The following is a 22,418-nucleotide window of genomic DNA, read 5'->3' on the forward strand; positions in this document are numbered from 1 at the left end:
AATTCTCAGAATGGAGAAGGGTAACTAGTGGTGTTCCCCATGGGGCAGTCCTAGGACCAATCCTATTCAATTTATTCATAAATGATCTGGAGAAAGGGGTAAACAGTGAGGTGGCAAAGTTTGCAGATGATACTAAACTACTCAAGATAGTTAAGACCAAAGCAGATTGTGAGGAACTTCAAAAAGATTTCACAATGGGGTTAGGGCTCAATTCTGCTCCCACCTCCTTGGGTTCAATCCACACTGACCTTCCCTCTGCATTTCCCCACTGTCTGGGTTCTGTTCTTGGCTCATGTAACTCCTGGGTCTCCTCTCAGAGAGGGAGCCAGCTGCCAGCTGAGCTGAGCATCCCTGAGTCGCCTTCCCCTTCGAGTGTTGTTATATGGATCCCGACTTGGAAGTTGGTGGGGTATCTCCTCCCACTGAGAGGCCCAGAGATGCTGGGTGGGGCAGGGAATTAGGTGGGAAGCGGGCAAAGGGCAGGGTCCTGAGATACTGAGAACTACACAGCCCCAGTGCCTGGTGCACCTGCCCCTGCAATGCTCAACCCAGTATTTCCCCAAGGATGGGAATGGAACCCAGGAGTTCTGGTCCCAGCCCCGCTGCTCTAACCACTAGATACCACTCCCCTCCCAGAGACAGGGATAGACCCCAGCAGTCCTGACTCCCAGACCCTCTAACCACACGGCCGTGGTGCCCCAGTGAATCTACCCCCTTACTGGGTGCCCTGGGTACCCTATAATCACAACCCCCTGCTCCAGCCAGTCCCTGCTCAGGCTCCCTGCCCAGGTGCCTGGATATCATGAGGGGCAGTGACCCAGCCAGGGGAGGGGCAGAGCTGGCTTCTGGAGATGTCCATGTCCAACCAAATCAGTGGGAGCTGTGTCCTTCCCCTCCTGCCCCCAGCAACACCTGAGTCTCAGGGTCTGGGGGAAAGCCAGGGGCTGGAGAGGACGTGAGGCACAGTCGTCTCTCCTGGGTGTGTGTGTGTGTGTGCACGCAAAGTGGAGGGTATGCATCTGGGTAGGGAGTGTGTGCTCTGTCAGCATGTGCGTGTCACTCTGTGCTCGTGGGTGAATTTGTCCGTGTGTGTGTCAGCTCTGGGGCTTTCTCACCAGCTGATCTTGTCACAGTCTGATCCCCAGGTGTGTCCTGTTGGAGTAGGGGTGCCTGGGCCCAGGGGGATCCGGGACAGGACGGGTTGGCTGAGCCGAGAGGGATCTGCGGCAGGCCGGGCTGGCTGGTCCCAGGGGGATCCCATTCACCCCCTGCAGTGTCCCCTGGTGCTCACGGGCTCAGTGTTTGACACCACCACAGTCCTGGGGCAGGTCCAGATCTGGCCCTAATGGGGCTGCCCACAACCCCGTTAGCCTGGACCAGCCCCACCCCATCCCAGGCAGGGAGCAAGGCCCAGGGCCCGTCCAACTCTGCCCAGCCCCACTGGCTCCCCCAGTGTCGGTTGGTGGTTGGGCCATTGCTGGATCCCACCCTGTGGTCTGGGGCAGGCTGCTCTCCCCAAGACATGTGGGGGGGAACCCTATACATCCAGGGGCAGTTTCACAACCCCAGGGCCCATGGGCTGATGCTGGAGAAACTGGCAGAGGGACGGGGCTGGAGGTGTGTGACTATAGGAAAATTTTCCACCCAAGGTGCTTTCTTGCTGAGGGATGTGATGGGAAACGTCCCAGCAGAATGTGTCTGGGTGTAGAGCTATGTGTCCTGGCAAGATAAGGGCACCTGCCAGGGGCTCCTCGCATCTCCCCATTCTCCCTCCAAGCTCCATTTGTGTCCCCCCTTCTACTTCAGAGTCCCCTTGAAAGCCCTAAAATGCCCCCAGCCCCCCAAACACACTGACTTATTCTGCATTGGCAGGAAAGTATTTTATTGCAGGAGGCAGGAAACAAAACTCAGTGACAGCTTCCAGGTCCCGCCTCTAGGACAATCTTCTCCCAGTGACATGTCCCTGATACCATGGATGTGGATGGGGGAGGAGGCGACAGAACTGTATGATGGGCACCCAGTGAGGTGGCCACTGGGCTCAGGCTGAGGGTGTCAGTGCCAGCTGGGGGGTTGGGTACCCAGATTTTCACTCATATGGAAGGGAACTGAGCACCCAGCATGGGAAATCCCCCCACAGGCCCCAAGCTGCCAGCCTGTGGGATGAGGGGAGACACTGAATGTCCCTGTGGAGAGTCATGGCGGGCGCTGCCCAGGAGGGGCAGGGATGGGGCAGGAGAGCCCCAAGCAACAGGGGGCTGCCCAGGAGCAAAAGTGGGGAGCAGGGGAACCCCTGCTCCCAGACCATGGCCAGTGCCTGGGCTCTACAGGACTCTGTCAAAGCGCATGGGCCTTCCTTGGCCACAGGTCACGTGGATCCTGCTGGTCTGGGCTCTGCCTCAGTACATGCAACATCCCGGGCGGGAGCCAGGCACCATCTGGCAGGTTGTCATGGGGTAGACTGCATTACTGTCACAGTGGTGGCATCTATCACACATCACACCGTGGCCGCAGATGGCTCGGAACTGGCTGGCGGGGGTGAGGATGAAGGTGTGGGTGGGTTTGCAGAAAGGGCTAGTCAGGTTCCAGTTTAGCATCAGGAGGTTGTAGCACCGATGGTCATTAGTGGCAGTGGTGTTGGGGAATCACCATGTTCTCTCACGAACCACTCACAGGTGTCACGTGGTCTGAACTGGGCCAGGCCAGTGGCCAGCAGGATGAGGGTCAGGAAGAGCAAGGGGCAGGGTCCGCTTGGGGCCATGGCCGTGTCTGTCACTGGATAGACCTGCAGTGGGGAGAGGCAGGAGATGGATGCAGACAGCACAGGGTGCCAGGTGCTCCACAGATCCCGAATGAGTTCAGCGCCCTGTTGTTCTGGACTCTGCACAGACCCAGACCGAGTTCAGAGCCCCCTTTGTGCCAGGCGCTGCCCAGACCCCGACCGAGATCAGACCCCATTCTTGCGGATGCTGCACTGACCCCGACTGAGATCAGGGCCCCATTGTGCTGGGTGCTGCACAGACCCCAACCGAGATCAGGACCCCTGTTGTATTAAAAGCAAAACGTATTCCAAGCTGATCTTAACACTTTTGGTGCCCTTACAAACTTAGATGCTTCTCACCCCAGGCTGGCTGGTTGCCCTTAAGCCAGGTTCTTCTCTTTCATCAGCGCTTCAGTCGCTTGGTGGTGGTGTCTGTAGATGGAGGGGGAAGAGACAGAGCATGGCTAACGTCTCTCCCTTTGATCATGTTCTTTCTTCCCTCTTGGCTTTGCCCCTCCCTTTGTTGGCTTTGTCCCCTGCCCCCCGGTTGCCCTTTTCTGTACCTTTTCCAGTTCCAATATACCTTTTTGAGATGTGGAGACCAGCTCCAGTATTCAAGAGGTGAGCATACCATGGATTTATAGAGAGGCGATATTGCATTTCTGTATTCTTATCTATCCCTTTCCTAATGATTTCCCAATGTTTTGTTCGCTTTTTTGACTGCCGATGCACATTGAGTGGATGTTCAAAGAACTATCCACAATGACTCCAAGATCTCTTTCTTAAGTTGTAAGATCTAATTTAGACCCCATCATTTCAGACGTAGAGTTGGGATCATGTTTCTCAATGTGCATTACTTTGCATTTATCAACATTGAATGTCATCTGCCATTTTGTTGCCCAGTCACCCAGTTTGGTGAGATCCCTATGCCACACTTTGCAGTCTCTTTTGGACTTTTGGGTTTAGCCCACGAAAGCTTACGCCCAAATAAATTTGTTAGTCTCTAAGGTGCCACAAGGACTCCACATTCTTTTTGCTGATACAGCTTAACATGGCTACCACTCTGAAACTTGAGTTCGTTTGTATCATCTGCAAATGTTGCCACCTCACTGTTTACCCCTTTTTCCAGATCACTTAGGAGTATGTTGAACAGTTCTGGTCCCAGTACAGACCCCTGGGGGAGCAAGTGCTCTTCTCTGAGGACCTTCTCCTGGACCTGACAGGGGTCTGATGCTCTCATTCCGCAAGCCTGCCTGGGGCCTTAGAGTTAGTACTCAAAAGGACCAGGCAGTGCCCTGTTGTCAAGCACCAGCACCTTCCCTCTATCCCTGAAGGTGGAAGGGCCCCAACACTGCCCTGCCCTGACTGCCCTGACCACGGATAATGGCTCTCAGGTAGCAAGACACAATGGAAACGTGTATCATCCAGTCTCTCATTTCCAGGCCTCCCCAGGGCTAAGGTAAAAATCCTGCTGCCCCTGATCATTATGCTCACCTCCAAGATGTGCTGGAGATTGTCTGTGCTGCGGGTTGCTGTCAGCAAGCTCTTCAGCATGGCATCCATGGCTCTGGGCAGGCCTTCTTCAGAGCCTGTCAGCGGAGGGAGACCATAGGTCAGGGTTATGGAACCTGGGGCTGCACCTGCCAGGATGACAGCTGGCTCTGCAGTCATTGCCCAGAGCCGTTCTCTGCAGAGGGCCTGGTGCACAGCAGGTTGGGAAGAGCCAAGCTGCTACGGATGGGACCTAGGCTTCCTGGCAGAGTCCAGGAACCAAAGCACAGCATCTGCAAGGAAGGGATTCCCCACACAGGGCCCTGAACCCAATAGCTAGGTCTGCTCCTTTCTCTTTGCTGCAGTTTTCCCTGGGCACTTCCTACCTCTCTTCTCAACTTCCCTCTAGGCTTTCCTTGCTCTTCTGAACTTCCTACCTCGTTCTCATGCCTGTTGATACTCCAGTTGGGCTCTATTATCACGGAAGTCTGGCTCTTTACGGGAAGGTACATAGTGCCTCTCAGTTAAAGCTCATTCTGTAATCACCATGGCTAAGCCCCAGGCTGTGCAGCCCAGGGGAAAGAACCCTGTTACAGGCCTACTCTGCCCACTCCTACTGTTACTGGGCTGGGGTCGTTGCTCCCCATTTCAGACTTGGTTTCCAGAGGGGCTGAGTACACACAGGCCCCAGGGCCTGGAACTGGACAGTGCTTGTTCTAGTGACTCTGACATTCAGGCCCCTCATTATTCAGAGGATTACAGGTGTGGTCAGGGGATTGGAGAAACCCCACTGCTGAGTGGAAGGAGGTCAAAGAGTTGGGATTCTGGGAGCTGAAAGGTTCTTTTGCCCTGCTGTGGGAAGAGGAGCTGGAGACCCAAGATGCCATGTGAATGAAACTACCTGATGCTCTCTTCATGCCCGAGGGGCTGGAGCCTCCGACTGGAAATGCTCATAGGAGTCCATGTTCGAGGACGTCTCTGGGGAGCCCCTTCCTAGGAACAAAATTAGGGTGGAACAATGATGGAGCCAGGGACAGGGGAAGCCCTCAGTCAGGCTATGTATTGCAGATCCCATTTCTCCCCTGAAGAGACCTACATGCCCCAAGGAGAAAATGGCTCTTACCTCCATGAGGGAATGGGGTCTTCCATCGAAGCCTCTCTGAGACCCAGCACTGCTTGCTTTGATGAGATGAGGTGATGTGTCCCCACTGCTCCCAGAGGTGGCTCAGCTGCAGGCTGAGCCAGTCTGGGAGGCTGTGCGAGATCCCAGGGCCTGGAAGACAGCCAGCAAGGCGGCTCCTATTCATTTCACATCAAGAGACCCCATAGAAGGGCCACGTGAACTGTAAAGGGCAGGAGATGAAGCTAACCCTGAGCCTCTGTCCCACCACCACCTCCTCAAAAGTAGAGCTTTCCGAGATTCAGTGGGGCTAGGGGCTGTAGCCTGAGACAACCATACAGGTCAGGGAGAGATCTGCCTGGGAACAGGCGGGATGGGATGTGGTAGAGTGAGAAAAGGGGGGAGGGAATGGGTGTGAGGGAAAGCGCTCCTGCCCCAGATAAAGGAATTTAGGGGGCAGAGGGAAGGACCCTGCTCCACAGAGAGGGGAGAGAGTTTTAGTCAGTGCCAGGGGCTCCATTTCCCCTTCCACTAGCTCCCCATTTACAGTGAGCCAGAGCAGTACCTGCAGCAGGGAGCGGGTGGGAGTTGCTGGTGGCCTCAGAGGCACAGACCCTGCAGTGCCTCAGGCACCTGGCGCAAGTGCCGGATGATGCGGAGCTGGCGCATCACTTTGCCCGTGACGTCCTCCTGATGCAAGGGAATGAGAACCTCTCAGAGACTCAAATGCCACGAGGTATCAGGGGCAATTAAGGGCACCTGGAACCAGCAGCATTTTCACCCAGCACCTGCCCACCTCTGAGGGATGGATTCACCTCCTGACCCCCAGAATGGAGTCTTCTTGTCCTTTCTAGTAAACTTCAGTGCCAACCCCCCTCCTTGTAGGGGGAGTTCCTGCCACCTCCCCCTCAGTACCCTTTACAGCTGTTCCATCTCCAAACCACAGCTCAAGTTCTCAGAACCCTCTCCTCCACCCCCACCCAGCTTTGGGCAGGGAGGGGGCTCTAGCAGGGGGGGCAGGAGGGATTCTGGCAGCAGTGAAGTGATTTGCAGGCAGGTTGACATCTTGCCCGAACACATCCCAGACACTAATTCTGAAGCTACAGGATGGCAGCCCTGGGGAATGGGGCAGATCAGCAGCCCCTGCTGACTGAATCCTCCCCTTCTCTCTAGGTGGTGGCTTGGTTGACACCGACATTAGGCCACTGGGGGAACTGGCTGAGGCCCTGTGGGTCAGGAGGGGCTCGCAGAGGGCACTCAGGGGACTCGGCTGCTCTTCCCAAGAGTGAAAGCACCGTGCCCTAAGAACATAAGTCCGTGATGAGGTAATGCTTGTCATTAATTAGCCTTGCTAAAGAGCTGTGTTAGAGCTGCTGTGGGGACAAGCTGGTTCCCTCCTGCTCATGGAGGTGAATTCATCTCCCTTCCCAGTAGCACCTGCTCTCACTCTCATTCCCCACCAGGCTCCTTGCTGACAGGCCAGCGAATGGCAATAGGATGGCAATGAGGCTTGCGCCTTGCCCCAATCTCCTGAGTCTAATGCAGCTGCTAACCTTGTCCACCAGCAGCTGCTGGGATTCCCACAGGAGGGAGTAGGCAAGGGGCAGCCCAGCCTGGTTGACACGCAGCTGTGGGTCGTGGATGGCCAGCACTGCTGTCCGGAGGAAGAATCCTCTCTGCCCCTCCCAGAAGAACTTTCCGAAGACCTAAAACCAACAGGATGTGAGGCATTAGCAGATTGCCCAGAGCCAAGTTCCAAATCCTGGGGCTAGAACGCCATCTCCATCTAGTGACCACGGGAGGCAGCACTGCAGGGGACACAGCCACCTCCCACTCCCTGAGCTCTCTCATGCCCTGGCAGAAGGTCCTTACCTCCCGCACCCTGGCTGTCTTCCTGTAGCCCAGGAGCCTGCTGTCCGAGCACCACAGGTCTTTGGCCTCACGGATGGTCAGCCTGGGGAAAGAGAGACACACACGCATTTGCCATTCTGGTTGCAGTGCTTGTGTCCTTCCAATCCCATTGGTGGCTGCACAGTGGGCAGAGTCCTCACTGTGTGCCTGGCCCAACACAATGGCAGGGGAGGGGTGTAGAACAGAGAAAGAGACAGACAGAGACTCATCCTCCAGCCGGGGTCAGTCTGAGAGAAATTGGCTGGGGTCCCAGTCTCACTCTTCTATCGGGTGCCATTTCCCAGCTGGGTTCCTTACCCGTCTGGTGCAACAGCAGCTGGTAGAGTCGGTAAACCCCCTCCCTGGCCTGCCGGCTGAGGTCCTTGCCTGGGTCAATGATGAACAGAGCCAGCTGTGCCACATGGTGACTCAGCCTGGGCAATTCTGCTGAGCTCTAATGGAAGGGAGAGGGAGAGGGGACTCCATCAGCATTTTCCTGTCAGCTCCCAGTCCGCCCTGGGCCAGGACTCTCTTTTTCCCCTCAGCCGCTCTGCGGGAGATGCTAGAGGATACAAGCTAGAGCTAGAGCCTTAATTTCCTCTGCCCCCAAGGGAGTCTGGAGAACAGGGATGTGGGCAGGGCCCTCCATGAGGACTTGCTTCCCCAGCTGTTTCAGGATGACAGGAAGGACTGAACCTGGAGCATGGTCCCCTTAAAAGCCCAGTCACCACTTAACCAGGACACGAAGAACTTGTCTCAAGCCAAACTCATTCTCTGCTCTGCCTCCCCAAGAGGAACACTCCTAACCCACAGCCCCTGCAGCAGCAGATCCTACAGCCAGTTGGAGACAGCCAGCCCGCCTACGCCTGCACTCAGGAAGCTGGGGTCAGAGGTCACTTACGTCAAACTCAGGGAAAGTGATGGTGAATCTGAGCAGGGCCATGCTGCTCCTAATGGCCCTGGCGCTCTTCTGCGACACCCTGGACACGATCCAGTAGTTAACGTGCTGTGAGGAAAGGAGACAGCTCAGGACCATAGGGCAGGTGCACGTGTTGTGCAAATGACACCCACCCCTCCCAAATCTCCAGGGGGCTGAGACATTGTGCGCAGAGTGGAATATCTGATTCATTCATTGCAGAGCTTTAGAAGGGAATTGTTGCCCTCAGGATGATGCTTGCATTCTGCAAGTCACAACCTCCCATTGTCTCTCTAGATTGGAACAGTGTTCGGTGTCGGGGCTGGTGCCATCCTCCTTGAACTCCTGATTCCTGAACAGCTTACCAGGAAGGAGACAGACCCCTCACCCCTCCAAGCTCCTTCCTCTGTCCTTCAAGGAGAAGGGCCTGACAGTGTATTGTACTGACTGCCATGACCGAGGACGGGCCACTGGGAACCCAGCTAAGAGGACAGACTGGAAAATGGAGCTAAGACTTAATGTAAAATTGCCCCCACCCCTCTCATCAGGCTCACATCCAAGATGTAGTGGAGCCTGTCGGAGTTTGGGGACTCTGCCAGCAGGTTCCCCAGCATGGCATCCAGGAGGTCTGGCAAGACCCTATGCATATCCTGAAAAGCAAGAGAGAGCCATGGGTCAGAGTTAGGGAAAGTGGGGCTACACCTGCCACAGGATGGGAGGAGGGGTCTCTGGGAAGCACTAGTGAGACCCCCAAACACATATCTCCACCTCTCTCATTCACATCCCCCTGCAGGCAATTAGCAAGGATTCATGGCAGGATGACAGCTGGCTCTTCAATCCATGACTTTAGCATGATCTACCTGGACTTCTTGGGTGGTGTCCTTCTGTGTGCCCAGGGTGAAGACGGCATGCAGGGCAGCTCGAAGGAGGTGGGTCTCTACCTCTGGCTCAAGGGCAGGTGTCATAGTGCTGGCAAGAGAGAAGAGCAGGTCAAAATCCCAGGTGGGGAACAAAATTCAACCACCTTAAACTAGTGTTTTCCATGCCTAGAATTCAGCTGGCACCAGATGCAGCAGACTGAGCAGGTTCCAAACCTCTCGGAGGCTCTTACCTTCTAAACAGGGACGTCTCTTTTCTAGTAAAATCAGTAACAGGAAAGGAGAAAATTCAAAAGAGGTTCCTCCTTGCCCTCACCTACATGAACCCTAATACTCTCTACGTCCTCAAAGAGAGACCTCGAGAAGGAGACTTGCTGAAGCAAAGCCACAGGGCTCTCCGAGCTTTCCCTAGCTCTGTGCCCCTGTCCTGCCTGCCTCATGTCAGCATCTCTCTGTGAGGTCACCACCACCACCCCACCACCTTTGACCAATAGGCTGAGGACCTGCAAAAGGCCTTTGTGATGTCACCGCCATCCCACTCCTCCCCTGAAGTGCTAATGCCCTGCCGCTGGCCAGACACTTTCAGGTTTTGAGCTCCTCCCTCTGGATCACCCCACTCAATGACTGTTCACTCTAGGAAGCAAGCCGGCTAGACAGTAAAACATCACAGGCTGCTCCCAATGCTACACTCACTTTTTCCAAAATTAGTAGACGTTATGGCCAGAAGAGACCTTCAGAGCATCGATTCTAACCCCCTGCATATCACAGGCTTTCTGTATAGCACAATAGCTACTTTTGGGGCAAACACATTCCACAAAGGCATCTAGTCTTCATTAAATGACATCAAGAGATGGAGAATCCACCACTTTCCCTTTTAGTGAGTGCCAGGGGGCTCCATTTCCTCTTCCACTAGCTCCCCATTTACAGTGAGCCAGAGCAGTACCTGCAGCAGGGAGCGGGCTGGAGTTGCTGCTGGCCTCAGAGGCACAGCCCCTGCAGTGCCTCAGGCACCTGGCGCAAGTGCCGGATGATGCGGAGCTGGCGCATCACTTTGCCTGTGATGTCCTCCTACTGCAAGGGAATGAGAACCTGTCTGAGACTCAAACGCCCCGAAGAATATGGGGCAATTAAGGGCACCTGGAACCAGCAGCATTTCCACCCAGCACCTGCCCACCTCTGAGGGATGGATTCACCTCCTGAACCCCAGAATGGAGTCTTCTTGTCCTTTCTAGTAACCTTCAGTGCCAACCCCCCTCCTTGTAGGGGGAGCTCCTGCCACCTCCCCCTCAGTGCCCTTGACAGCTGTTCCACCTCCAAAACACAGCTCAAGTTCTCAGAACCCTCTCCTCCACCCCCACCCAGCTTTGGGCAGGGAGGGGGCTCTAGCGGTGGGGGCAGGAGGGATTTTGGCAGCAGTGAAGTGGGTTGCGGGCATGTTGACATCTTGCCCCAACTCATCCCAGACACTAATGCTGAAGCCACAGGATGGCAGCCCTGGGGAATGGGGCAGATCAGCAGCCCCTGCTGACTGAATCCTCCCCTTCTCTCTAGGTGGTGGCTTGGTTGACACTGACACTAGGCCACTGGGGGACCTGGCTGAGGCCCTGGGGGACAGGAGAGGCTCACAGAGGGCACTTAGGGAACTTGGCTGCTCTTCCCAAGAGTGAAAGCACCGTGCCCTAAGAACATAAGTCCATGATGAGGTAATGCTTGTCATTAATTAGCCTTGCTAAAGAGCTGTGTTAGAGCTGCTGTGGGGACAAGCTGGTTCCCTCCTGCTGATGGAGGTGAATTCATCTCCCTTCCCAGTAGCACCTGCTCTCACTCTCATTCCCCAGCAGGCTCCTTGCTGCCAGGTCAGCGAATGGCGATAAGATGGCAATGAGGCCTGTGCCCCACCCCAATCTCCTGAGTTAATGCAGCTGCTTACCTTGTCCCTCAGCAGCTGCTGGGCTTCCCCCAGAAGGGAGTAGGTGAGGAGCAGCCCAGCCTGGCTGACACGTAGCAGGGGGTCGTGGATGGCCAGCACTGCCGTCCGGAGGAAGAATCTTCTCTGTCCCTCCCAGAAGAACTTTCCAAAGACCTAAAACCAACAGGATGTGAGGCATTAGCAGATTGCCCACAGCCAAGCTCCAAATCCTGGGGCTAGAACGTAATCTCCACCTAGTGACCACAGGAGGCAGCCACTGCAGGGGACCTAGCCACTTCCCACTCTGTGAGCTGTCTCATGCCCTGGCAGAATGTCCAGGTAGCCCAGGAACCTGCTGTCCCAGCACCACAGGTCTTCGGCCTCACGGATGGTCAGCCCCAGGAAACAGAGACACACACGCATTTGCCATTCTGGTTGCAGTGTTTGTGTCCTTCCAATCCCATTGCAGCCAGGGTCAGTCTGAGAGAAATTGGCTGGGGTCCCAGTCTCACTCTTCTATCGGGTGCCACTTCCCAGCTGGGTTCCTTACCAGTCTGGTGCAACAGCAGCTGGTAGAGTCGGTAAACCCCCTCCCTGGCCTGCCGGCTGATGTCCTTGTATGGATCACTGATGCACAGAGCCAGCTGTGACACAAGGTGACCCAGCCTGGGGAATTCTAGATTCATAGATTCATAGACTTAAGGTCAGAAGGGACCATTATGGTCATCTAGTCTGACCTCCTGTACAATGCAGGCCACAGAATCTCAGTCACCCACTCCTGGAACAAACCCCTAACCTATGTCTGAGTTACTGAAGTCCTCAAATCGTGGTTTGAAGACCTCAAGGTGCAGAGAATGCTCCAGCAAGTGACCCGTGCCCCATGCTGCAGAGGAAGGCAAAAAACCTCCTGGGCATCTGCCAATCTGCCCTGGGGGAAAATTCCTTCCCGACCCCAAATATGGCGATCAGTTCAACCCTGAGCATGTGGGCAAGATTCTCCAGCCAGCACCCAGGAAAGAATTCTCTATAGTAACTCAGATCCCACCCCATCTAACATCCCATCACAGACCATTGGGCATATTTACCTGCTAATAATCAAAGATCAATTAACTGCCAAAATTAGGCTATCCCATCATACTATCCCCTCCATAAACTTATCAAGCTTAGTCCTGAAGCCAGATATGTCTTTTGCCCCTACTGCTCCCCTGAGAAGGCTGTTCCAGAACTTCACTCCTCTGATGGTTAGAAACTTTCGTCTAATTTCCAGTCTAAACTTCCTAATGTCCAGTTTATATCCATTTGTTCTTGTGTCCACATTGGTACTAAGCTTAAATAATTCCTCTCCCTCGCTGATATTTATCCTTCTGATATATTTATAAAGAGAAATCATATCTCCCCTTAGCCTTCTTTTGGTTAGACTAAACAAGCCAAGCTCTTTCAGTCTCCTTTCATAAGACAGGTTTTCCATTCCTCGGATCATCCTAGTAGCCCTTCTCTGTACCTGTTCCAGTTTGAATTCATCCTTCTTAAACATGGGAGACCAGAACTGCACACAGTATTCCAGATGAGGTCTCACCAGTGCCTTGTATAACGGTACTAACACCTCCTAATCTCTACTGGAAATACCTCGCCTGATGCATCCTAAAACTGCATTAGCTTTTTTAACGGCCATATCACATTGGTGACTCATAGTCATCCTTTGATCAACCAATACTCCAAGGTCCTTCTCCTCCTCTATTACTTCCAACTGATGTGTCCCCAATTTATAGCCAAAATTCTTGTTATTAATCCCTAAATGCATGACTTTGCACTTTTCACTATTAAATTTCATCCTATTGCTATTACTCCAGTTTACAAGGTCATCCAGATCTTCCTGTATGATATCCCGGTCCTTCTCTGTATTGGAAATACCTCCCACCTTTGTGTAATTCGCAAACTTTATTAGCACATTCCCACCTTTTGTGCCAATGTCAATAATAAAAAGATTAAATAAGATTGGTCCCCAAACCGATCCCTGAGGAACTCCACTAGTAACCTCCTTCCAGCCTGACAGTTCACCTTTCAGTATGACCCGCTGTAGTCTCCCCTTTAATCAGTTCCTTATCCATCTTTCAATTTTCATATTGATCCCCATCTTTTCCAATTTAACTAATAATTCCCCATGTAGAACCATATCCAATGCCTTACTAAAATCGAGGTAAATTAGATCCACTGCATTTCCTTTGTCTAAAAAATCTGTTACCTTCTCAAAGAAGGGGATCAGGTTGGTTTGGCATGATCTACCTTTTGTAAAACCATGTTGTATTTTGTCCCAATTACCACTGACCTCAATGCCCTTAACTACTTTCTCCTTCAAATTTTTTTCCAAGGCCTTGCATGTTTCAGACGTCAAACTAACATGCCAATAGTTACTCGGATCACTTTTTTTCCTTTCTTAAAATAGGAACTATCTTGGCAATTCTCTAGTCATATGGTACAACCCCTGAGTTTACTGATTCATTAAAAATTCTTGCTAATGGGCTTGCAATTTCATGTGCCACTTCCTTTAATATTCTTGGATGAAGATTATCTGAGCCCTCCAATTTTGTCCCATTAAGCTGTTCGAGTTTGGCTTTTACCTCTGATGTGGTAATATCTACCTCCATAGCCTCATTCCCATTTGTCATCCTACCATTATCCCTAAGCTCCTCTTTAGCCTCATTAAAGACTGAGGAAAAGTATTTGTTTAGATATTGGGCCATGCCTAGATTATCCTTATCCTCCACTCCATCCTCAGTGTTTAGCGGTCCCACTTCTTCTTTCTTTGTTTTCTTCTTATTTATATGGCTATAGAACCTTTTACTATTGGTTTTAATTCCCTTTGCAAGGTCCAACTCTACATGGCTTTTGGCCTTTCTCACTTTATCCCTACATGTTCTGACCTCAATAAGGTAGCTTTCCTTGCTAATCCCTCCCATCTTCCATTCCTTGTAGGCTTTCTGCTTTTTCTTAAGCACTCTCTGAGATGCTTGCTCATCCAGCTTGGTCTACAACTCCTGACTATGAATTTTTCCCCCTTTCTTGGGATGCAGGATTCTGATAGTTTCTGAAACTTTGACTTGACGTAATTCCAGGCCTTCTCCGCCTTTAGATCCACAAGTTCTTCAGTCCAATCCACTTCCCTAACTAATTTCCTTAATTCTTTAAAGTTAGCCCTTTTGAAATCAAAAACCTTAGTCCCAGATCTATTGTTGTTTATCCTTCCATCTAGTTTGAACTGAATTAGCTCCTGATCGCTCGAACCAAGGTTGTCCCCTACAACCATTTCTTCTATGAGGTCCTCACTACTCACCAAAACCGAATCTAAAATGGCATCCCATCTTGTTGGTTCTTCAACTACTTGGTGAAGGAATGCATCAACTATCACATCCAGAAAAATCTGAGCCCTATTATTTTTACTAGAACTTGTTCTCCAGTCTATATCTGGAAGTTAAAGTCTCCCATGATCACACAATTCCCATTAGTGTTTACTTCAGTAGAAACATTAAAGAGGTCTCCATACATATCCAGATCAGATCCTGGCGGTCTGTAGCACACCCCAAGCACTATCTCAGGGGAGGCTCTAGTAGCTTTCTTTCCCAATGTGATTTTTGTCCAGACAGACTTTGTCTTATCCATTCCATCACTTCTTATTTCTTTACAGTTTACCTCATCATTGATATACAATGCTACTCCACCACCTTTGCCTTTATTTCTGTCTTTCCTAAACAGCACATACACCTTCAATACCTGTACTCCAGTCATGACGACTATTCCACCATGTTTCTGTTATCCCTATAATATCCAGTTTCACTTCCTGAACCAGTAGCTCTAGTTCCTCCATTTTGTTACCTAGGCTCCTCGCATTAGTGTACAAACATCTTAGTTTTTGCTGTTTGGTTTCACTGACATTCTTTACCCGATTAGGCACAGACATTCTACCACCAGTATCACCTATTGGACTGGTATCTACACTACCCTTCCTCCTTATGTCCATTCTCCTACCCATGGCTGTATCCTTTCTTACTTTGTTTTCTTCCCTCTCAAAGTTAAATTCCGGCGTGGAGATTACCTGGACATCTCCCAACCATCTCTCCCAAATTCCTAGTTTAAAGCTCTCTTAATCAGTTGTGCCAGCCTCCATCCTAGAAGTCTATTTCCCTCCTTACTCAGATGAAGTCCGTCCCGAGAGAACAGTCCTCTGTCCATGAATGCTTCCCAGTGGCCGTACATCCCAAAGCCCTCCTTATAGCAGCACTGCCTGAGCCATCTGTTGATCATCATAATCTTGTCACATCTTTGTTGCCCTTCTCTAGGAACAGGCAGAATCCCACTGAAGATCACCTGAGCCTCAATTTCCTTAAACGTCTTCCCCAGTCTGGCATAGTTTCCTTTGATACGTTCCAGCGAGAATCTAGCCGTATCATTCATTCCCACGTGAAGGACAATAAGAGATACTTTCCCGCTCCCCTTAGGATCCTTTTCAGCCTCAGGTCCATATCCCATATCTTAGCACCTGGCAGACAGCAGAACTCTCCTGAGTTCTAATGGAAGGGAGAGGGAGAGGGGACTCCATCAGCATTTTCCTGTTAGCTCCCAGTCCCCCCTGGGTCAGGACTCTCTTTTTCCCCTCAACTGCTCTGCGGGGGATGCTAGAGGATAGAAGCTAGAGCTAGAGCCTTAATTTCCTCTGCCCCCAAGGGAGCCTGGAGAACAGGGATGCGGGCAGGGCCCTCCATGAGGACTTGCTTCCCCAGCTGTTTCAGGATGACAGGAAGGCATGAACCTGGAGCATGGTCCCCTTAGAAGATCAATCACCACTTAACCAGGACAAGAAGAACTTGACTCAAGCCAAGCTCATTCCCTGCTCTGCCTCTGCCTCTGCTTCCCCAAGAGGAACACTCCTAATCCACAGCCCCTGCAGCAGCAGATCCTATAGCTAGTTGGAGACAGCCAGCCTGCCTACGCCTGGAGTCAGGAAGCCAGGGTCAGAGTTCACTTACGTCAAACTCAGGGAGGGTGATGGTGAATCTGAGCAGGGCCGTGCTGCTCCTAATGGCAAGGAGCAGTCCAGCCTGACTCACACGCAGCAGTGCGTCGTAGACGGCCATCACTACCGTCCGGAGGAAGAATCCTCTCTGCCCCTCCAAGAAGAACTTTCCAAAGTCCTAAAATCAACAGGATGTGAGGCATTAGCAGATTGCCCACAGTCAAGCTCCAAATCCTGGGGCTAGACCCAGCCACCCCCACTCCCTGAGCTGTCTCATGCACCACAGGTCTTCGGCCTCACGGATGGTCAGTCCCGGGAAAGAGAGACACACACGCATTTCCCATTCTGGTTGCAGTGATTGTGTCCTTCCAATCCCATTGGTGGCTGCACAGTGGGCAGAGTCCTCACTGTGATCCTGGCCCAACACAATTGCAGGGGAGGGGTGTAGGAAAGAGAAAGAGACAGACAGAGACTCATTCTCCTGCCGGGGTCAGTCTGAGAGAAATTGGCTGGGGTCCCAGTCTCACTCTTCTATCAGGCGCCTTTTCCCAGCTGGGTTCCTTACCCGTCTGGTGCAGCAGCAGCTGGTAGAGTCGGTAAACCCCCTCCCTGGCTTGCCGGCTGAGGTCCTTGCCTGGGACAATGATGAACAGAGCCAGCTGTGCCACATGGTGACCCAGCCTGGGCAATTCTGCTGAGTTCTAATGGAAGGGAGAGGGGACTCCATCAGCATTTTCCTGTCAGCTCCCAATCCCCCCTGGGCCAGGACTCTCTTTTTCCCCTCAGCCGCTCTGCGAGGGATGCTAGAGGATACAAGCTAGAACTAGAGCCTTAATTTCCTCTGCCCCCAAGGGAGCCTGGAGAACAGGGATGTGGGCAGGGCCCTCCATGAGGACTTGCTTAACCCAGCTGTTTCAGGATGACAGGAAGGCATGAACCTGGAGCATGGTCCCCTTAGAAGCCCAGTCACCACTTAACCAGGACAAGAAGAACTTGACTCAAGCCAAGCTCATTCCCTGCTCTGCCTCTGCCTCCCCAAGAGGAACTCCTAACCCACAGCCCCTGCAGCAGCCAGTTCGAGCCAGCCAGCCCGCCTACGCCTGGAGTCAGAAGTCACTTACGTCAAACTCAGGGAGGGTGATGGTGAATCTGAGCAGGGCTGTGCTGCTCCTAATGGTCCTGGCTCTCTCCTGCAACATCCCGGACACGATCCAGTAGTTAATGTGCTGTGAGGAAAGGAGGCAGCTCAGGATCAATGAGCAGGTGCGCGTATTGTGCAAATGACACCCCCCAATCCCCAATCTCCAGGGGGCTGACACATTGTGCACAGGGTGCAATATCTGATTCATTCATTGCAGAGCTTTAGAAGGGGATTGTTGCCCCCAGGGCGATGCTTGTATTCTGCAGGTCACAACCTCTCATTCTCTCTCTAGATTGGAACAGTGTTCGGTGTCGGGGCTGCTCCCATCCTCCCTGAACTCCTGATTCCTGAACAGCTCACCAGGGAGGAGACAGACCCCTCATCCCTCCCTTGCTCTCAAGTCCTTGGTTGGAATGAGTGTCAGCACAATCCCCCCAGGAATCTCAGGGCCCATCGGAAAAAAGGGCTTATTCTCTGGGGTTCTTCTGTTTCTCTAGGAAGGAGCCTGGGACTCTTCTCTGAGGACCATCTTCTGCATCTCACAGGAGGGGTTCAGACTCTCACTCCCCAAGCCAGCCAGGGGCCCTGTGGTTAATGCGCAACAGAACCAGGCAGAGCTCTGGCTTCAAGTCCCAGCTCCTTCCTCTCCCCTTCAAGGAGGAAGGTCCTGATACTGCATTGCACTGACTGCCCTGACCGAGGACACACCACTGGGGACCCAGATAGGAGGACAGACTGGAAAATGGAGCTAAGACTTAAGGTAAAATTGCCCCCACCCCTCTCATCGGGCTCTCACTTCCAAGATGTACTGGAGCTTGTCGGCGTTTGGGGACTCTGCCAGCAGGTTCCCCAGCATGACTTCCAGGAGGTCTGGCAAGACCCAATGCAGATCCTGCAAAGCAAGGGAGAGCCATGGGTCAGAGTTAGGGAAAGTGGGGCTACACCTGCCACAGGATGGGAAGAGGGGTCTCTGGGAAGCACTGGTCAGACCCCCAAACACATATCTCCGCCTCTCTCATTCACATCCCCCTGCAGGCAATTAGCAAGGATTCAGGGCAGGATGACAGCTGGCTCTTCAATCCATGACTTTAGCATGATCTACCTGGACTTCTTGGGTGGTGTCCTTCTGCGTGCCCAGGGTGAAGACGGCATGCAGGGCAGCTCGAAGGAGGTGGGTCTCTACCTCTGGCTCAAAGGCAGGTGTCATAGTGCTGGCAAGAGAGAGGAGCAGGACAAAAGAAGTAAGAGATGAAGAGAAAACTCGGAGAGATGGAGGGAAAGGTCAAACAAAAAGGATAAACCCTAATGTCCCCAGTGACTGATTCTACGGGACAAAATCCCAGGTGGGGAACAAAATTCGGCCACCTTAAACTAGTGTTTTCCATGCCTAGAATTCAGATGGCACCAGATGCATCAGACTGAGCAGGTTCCAAACCTCTCGGAGGCTCTTACCTTCTAAACAGGGACGTCTGTTTTCTAGTAAAATCAGTAACAGGAAAGGAGAAAACTCAAAAGAGGTTCCTCCTTGCCCTCACCTACGTGAACCCTAATACTCTCTAAGTCCTCAAAGAGAGACCTCGAGAAGGAGACTTGCTGAAGCAAAGCCACAGGGCTCTCCGAGCTTTCCCTAGCCCTGCGCCCCTGTCCTGCCTGCCTCATGTCAGCATCTCTCTGTGAGGTCACCACCACCACCCCACCACCTTTGGCCAATACACTGAGGTCCTGCAAAAGGCCTTTGTGATGTCACTGCCACACCCACTGCTCCTCTGAAGTGCTAATGCCCTGCCGCTGGCCAGACACTTTCAGGGTTTGAGCTCCTCCCTCTGGATCACCCCACTCAATGACTGTTCACTCTAGGAAACAAGCCGGCTAGACAGTAAAACATCACAGGCTGCTCCCAATGTTACACTCACTTTTTCCAAAATTAGTAGACTTGATAGCCACAAGAGACCTTCAGAGCATCTATTCTAACCCCCTGCATATCACAGGCTTGCTGTATAGCACAATAGATACTTTTGGGGCAAACATATTCCAAAAAGGTATCTAGTCTTCATTAAATGACATCAAGAGATGGAGAATCCACCACTTTCCCTTTTAGTGAGTGCCAGGGGGCTCCATTTCCTCTTCCACTAGCTCCCCATTTACAGTGAGCCAGAGCAGTACCTGCAGCAGGGAACGGGTGGGAGTTGCTGGTGGCCTCAGAGGCACAGACCCTGCAGTGCCTCAGGCACCTATCACAACTGCCGGATGATGCGGAGCTGGCGCATCACTTTGCCCGTGACGTCCTCCTGCTGCAAAGGAATGAGAACCTCTCAGAGACTCAAAAGCCCCGAGGAATATGGGGCAATTAAGGGCACCTGGAACCAGCAGCATTTCCACCCAGCACCTGCCCACCTCTGAGGGATGGATTCACCTCCTGACCCACAGAATGGAGTCTTCTTGTCCTTTCTGGTAACCTTCAGGGCCAACCCTCCTTCTTGTAGGGGGAGCTGCTGCCACCTCCCCATCAGTGCCCTTGACAGCTGTGCCACTTCCAAACCACAGTTCAAGTTCTCAGAACCCTCTCCTCCACCCCCACCCAGCTTAGGCAGAAAGGGGGCTCTAGCAGGGGGGGTCAGGAGGGAATCTGGCAGCAGTAAAGTGGACTGTGGGCAGGTTGAGATCTTGCACCAACTCATCCCAGATGCTAATGCTGAAGCCACAGGATGGCAGCCCTGGGGAATGGGGCAGATCAGCAGCCCCTACTGACTGAATCCTCCCCTTCTCTCTAAGTGGTGGCTTGGTTGACACCAACACTAGGCCACTGGGGGAACTGGCTGAGGCCCTGTGGGTCGGGAGGGGCTCGCAGAGGGCACTTAGGGGACTCGGCTGCTCTTCCCAAGAGCGAAAGCACTGTGCCCTAAGAACATAAGTCCGTGATGAGGTAATGCTGGTCATTAATTAGCCTTGCTAAAGAGCTGTGTTGGAGTTGCTGTGGCGACAAGCTGGTTCCCTCCTGCTCATGGAGGTGAATTCATCTCCCTTCCCAGTAGCACCTGCTCTCACTCTCATTCCCCACCAAGCTCCTTGCTGCCAGGCCAGCGAATGGCAATAGGATGGCAATGAGGCCTGCGCCCCGCCCCAGTCTCCTGATTCTAATGCAGCTGCTTACCTTGTCCCTCAGCAGCTGCTGGGATTCCACCAGGAGGGAGTAGGTGAGGAGCAGCCCAGGCTGGCTGAGACGTAGCAGGGGGACATGGATGGCCAGCACTGCCGTCAGAAGGAAGAATCCTCTCTGCTCTTCCCAGAAGAACTTTCCAAAGACCTAAAACCAACAGGATGTGAGGCATTAGCAGATTGCCCAGAGCCAAGCTCCAAATCCTGGCATGAACCTGGAGCATGGTCCCCTTAAAAGCCTAGTCATCGCTTAACCAGGAGAAGAACTTGACTCAAGCCAAGCTCATTCTCTGCTCTGCCTCCCAAAGAGGAAGAGAAAGTTACTCACCTTGCAGTAACTGAAGTGCTTTGAGATGTGTGTCCCTGCGGGTGCTCCACTCTAGGTGTTGGTGTGTCCCGGCGCCGTTGATCGGAGATTTTCGGTAGCAGTGCCTAGTCGGGATGCAGGCGCTCAGGTGGTGTCTCCTGTCTCATTGGAATCTTCCTGAGCGCCTGCATCCCGCACCCCCCTCAGTTCCTTCTCTACCATGGAGTGATTTTTCTAGTACTCCAAAGTAGAAGAGATGAGGGCGGGGAGTGGAGAAACCACAGGGACACACATCTTGAAGAACTTCAGTTACTGCAAGGTGAGTAACTTTCTCTTCTTCTTCGAGTGCTGTCCCTCTGGGTGCTCCACTCTAGGTGAATGTGTAGCAGTACCCACTATGGTCGGTGGGACTTTGGAAATGCGGCAGTGGGTACTGTAGATAGCACTGTATGGCCTACTATGGTGTCTGCCGTGGTGTCTTGCGTGAGAGCATAGTGTTTTGCAAACGTGCGTTCAGATGACCATGTAGCCACATTGCAGATGTCAGGAATGGGAACATTGTGTAGGAAGGCAACAGATGTTGACATACCTCGAGTAGAATGAGTTCTAATGCCTTTGGGCGGTTGAAGATTCTGCATGTGGTAACAGGATCTGATGCAGTCAGAGATCCACTTGGACAGATGTTTAGAGATAGCCATACCCTTTGCTTTTTCGGTAATGGAAACAAAGAGTCGTGGGGACTTATCAAATGGTTTAGTCCTGTCTAAATAAAAGGCGATTGCTTGCCTGACATCGAGAGTATGCAGGGTTGCCTCTTGCAGAGTCTTGTGAGGGTTGGGATAGAAAGTAGGTAAGTATATAGGTTGGTTGAGGTGGAAGGTAGATACCACCTTAGGAAGAAATTTAGAGTGTGGTCTCAAAGTGACTTTGTCTTTGGAGAAGATAGTGTAGGGAGGGTGGGTCATCAGGGCGCTCATTTCACCTACTCTCCTTGCCGATGTTATGGCAACTAAGAAAGCCACCTTCATGGACATATGGAGGTGAGAGGAGGTAGCCAAAGGCTCGAATGGAGGTTTCATGAGAGCGTGTAGAATGAGGTTAAGATTCCATGCAGCTGCCATTGGGTAAATTTCAGGGTAGAGGTTTTGCAGGCCCCTGATAAATCGTTTTATGGTGGGGTGGGTAAAGAATGAATAACCTTCTACGAGGTCATGGAAGGTGGTAAGTGCCACCAGGTGCACTTTGATGGAGCTGAGCGAAAGTCCGTCCTGTTTTAGTTTCAGGAGGCAGTCTAAAATGTTAGGGAGGATCACCGTATTGGGCGGTAAGTGTTTACGTGAGCACCAGAGGGTGAAACGCTTCCACTTCTGCAGGTAGATTTTACAAGTGGAGTCTTTCCTACTGTGCAGGAGGACATATTGGACTTGCTCGAAACAGACTAGTTCATGGAGAACCATGAAGGAACCAGGCTGTGAGGTGGCGCTTTTGGAGCTGGGGGTGAAGAACCCATCCGTTGTTCTGGGAAAGGAGATCGGACCTGTTGGGGAGAGCCCGTGGATGACGGGAGGACATGCAGAGTAGGTAGGGATACCACGTCTGTCTCGGCCAAGCTGGGGCAATAAGTATGACCCGGGCCTTGTCATCTACGATCTCCCGAAGAACCCTGTGTAGCAGAGGGATTGGTGGGAAGGCATACAGGAGAGAGTTGTTCCATGGGATGAGGACTCTTAGGGATGAGTCCCGCTCTGGAGCAAAACTGGGGACATTTTCGATTCTGGGTTGTGGCAAAGAGATCTATTGATGGGATGCCCCAGAGGGAGAAGAGCTATTGAAGTATTATGGGG

The 22,418-nt window shown here is 52.4% G+C and overlaps 1 protein-coding gene and 1 long non-coding RNA gene across 12 annotated transcripts in view; both read right to left on the bottom strand.

The window, feature by feature from the left end:
- Positions 1-4,251: 4,251 nt before the first annotated feature.
- LOC123367475 lies at positions 4,252-6,226 on the bottom strand. Of its 2 annotated transcripts, XR_006578490.1 has the most exons (4): positions 5,935-6,226; positions 5,373-5,522; positions 5,151-5,242; positions 4,252-4,347 (listed from the first exon to the last, which is right to left on the bottom strand). It is a non-coding gene; the product is annotated as an uncharacterized LOC123367475 (long non-coding RNA). The 2 variants fall into 2 exon arrangements; XR_006578489.1 differs by lacking the exon at positions 5,935-6,226 and having other exon boundaries at positions 5,373-5,567.
- Positions 6,227-6,927: 701 nt separating this feature from the next.
- The window catches only part of LOC123365744, a 93,345-nt gene continuing 77,854 nt past the window's right edge, over positions 6,928-22,418 (bottom strand). For 4 of the 10 annotated variants that reach the window (XR_006577723.1, XR_006577724.1, XR_006577725.1 and 1 more), the window contains 2 exons: positions 7,242-7,713; positions 6,928-7,075 (listed from right to left, as the gene is read on the bottom strand). The gene's annotated coding sequence lies outside the window, so the exon portion shown is untranslated. Of the gene's footprint in view, positions 7,076-7,241; positions 7,714-8,160; positions 9,145-9,286; positions 9,392-9,996; positions 10,125-10,983; positions 11,694-15,983; positions 16,128-18,213; positions 18,323-18,563; positions 18,729-22,418 lie in introns of those variants that run through there. The other 6 variants (XR_006577734.1, XR_006577728.1, XR_006577727.1 and 3 more) reach the window with 6 other exon arrangements.

Source organism: Mauremys mutica, chromosome 3, assembly GCF_020497125.1.
Source record: "Mauremys mutica isolate MM-2020 ecotype Southern chromosome 3, ASM2049712v1, whole genome shotgun sequence".
NCBI classification, from domain to species: Eukaryota; Metazoa; Chordata; order Testudines; family Geoemydidae; genus Mauremys; species Mauremys mutica.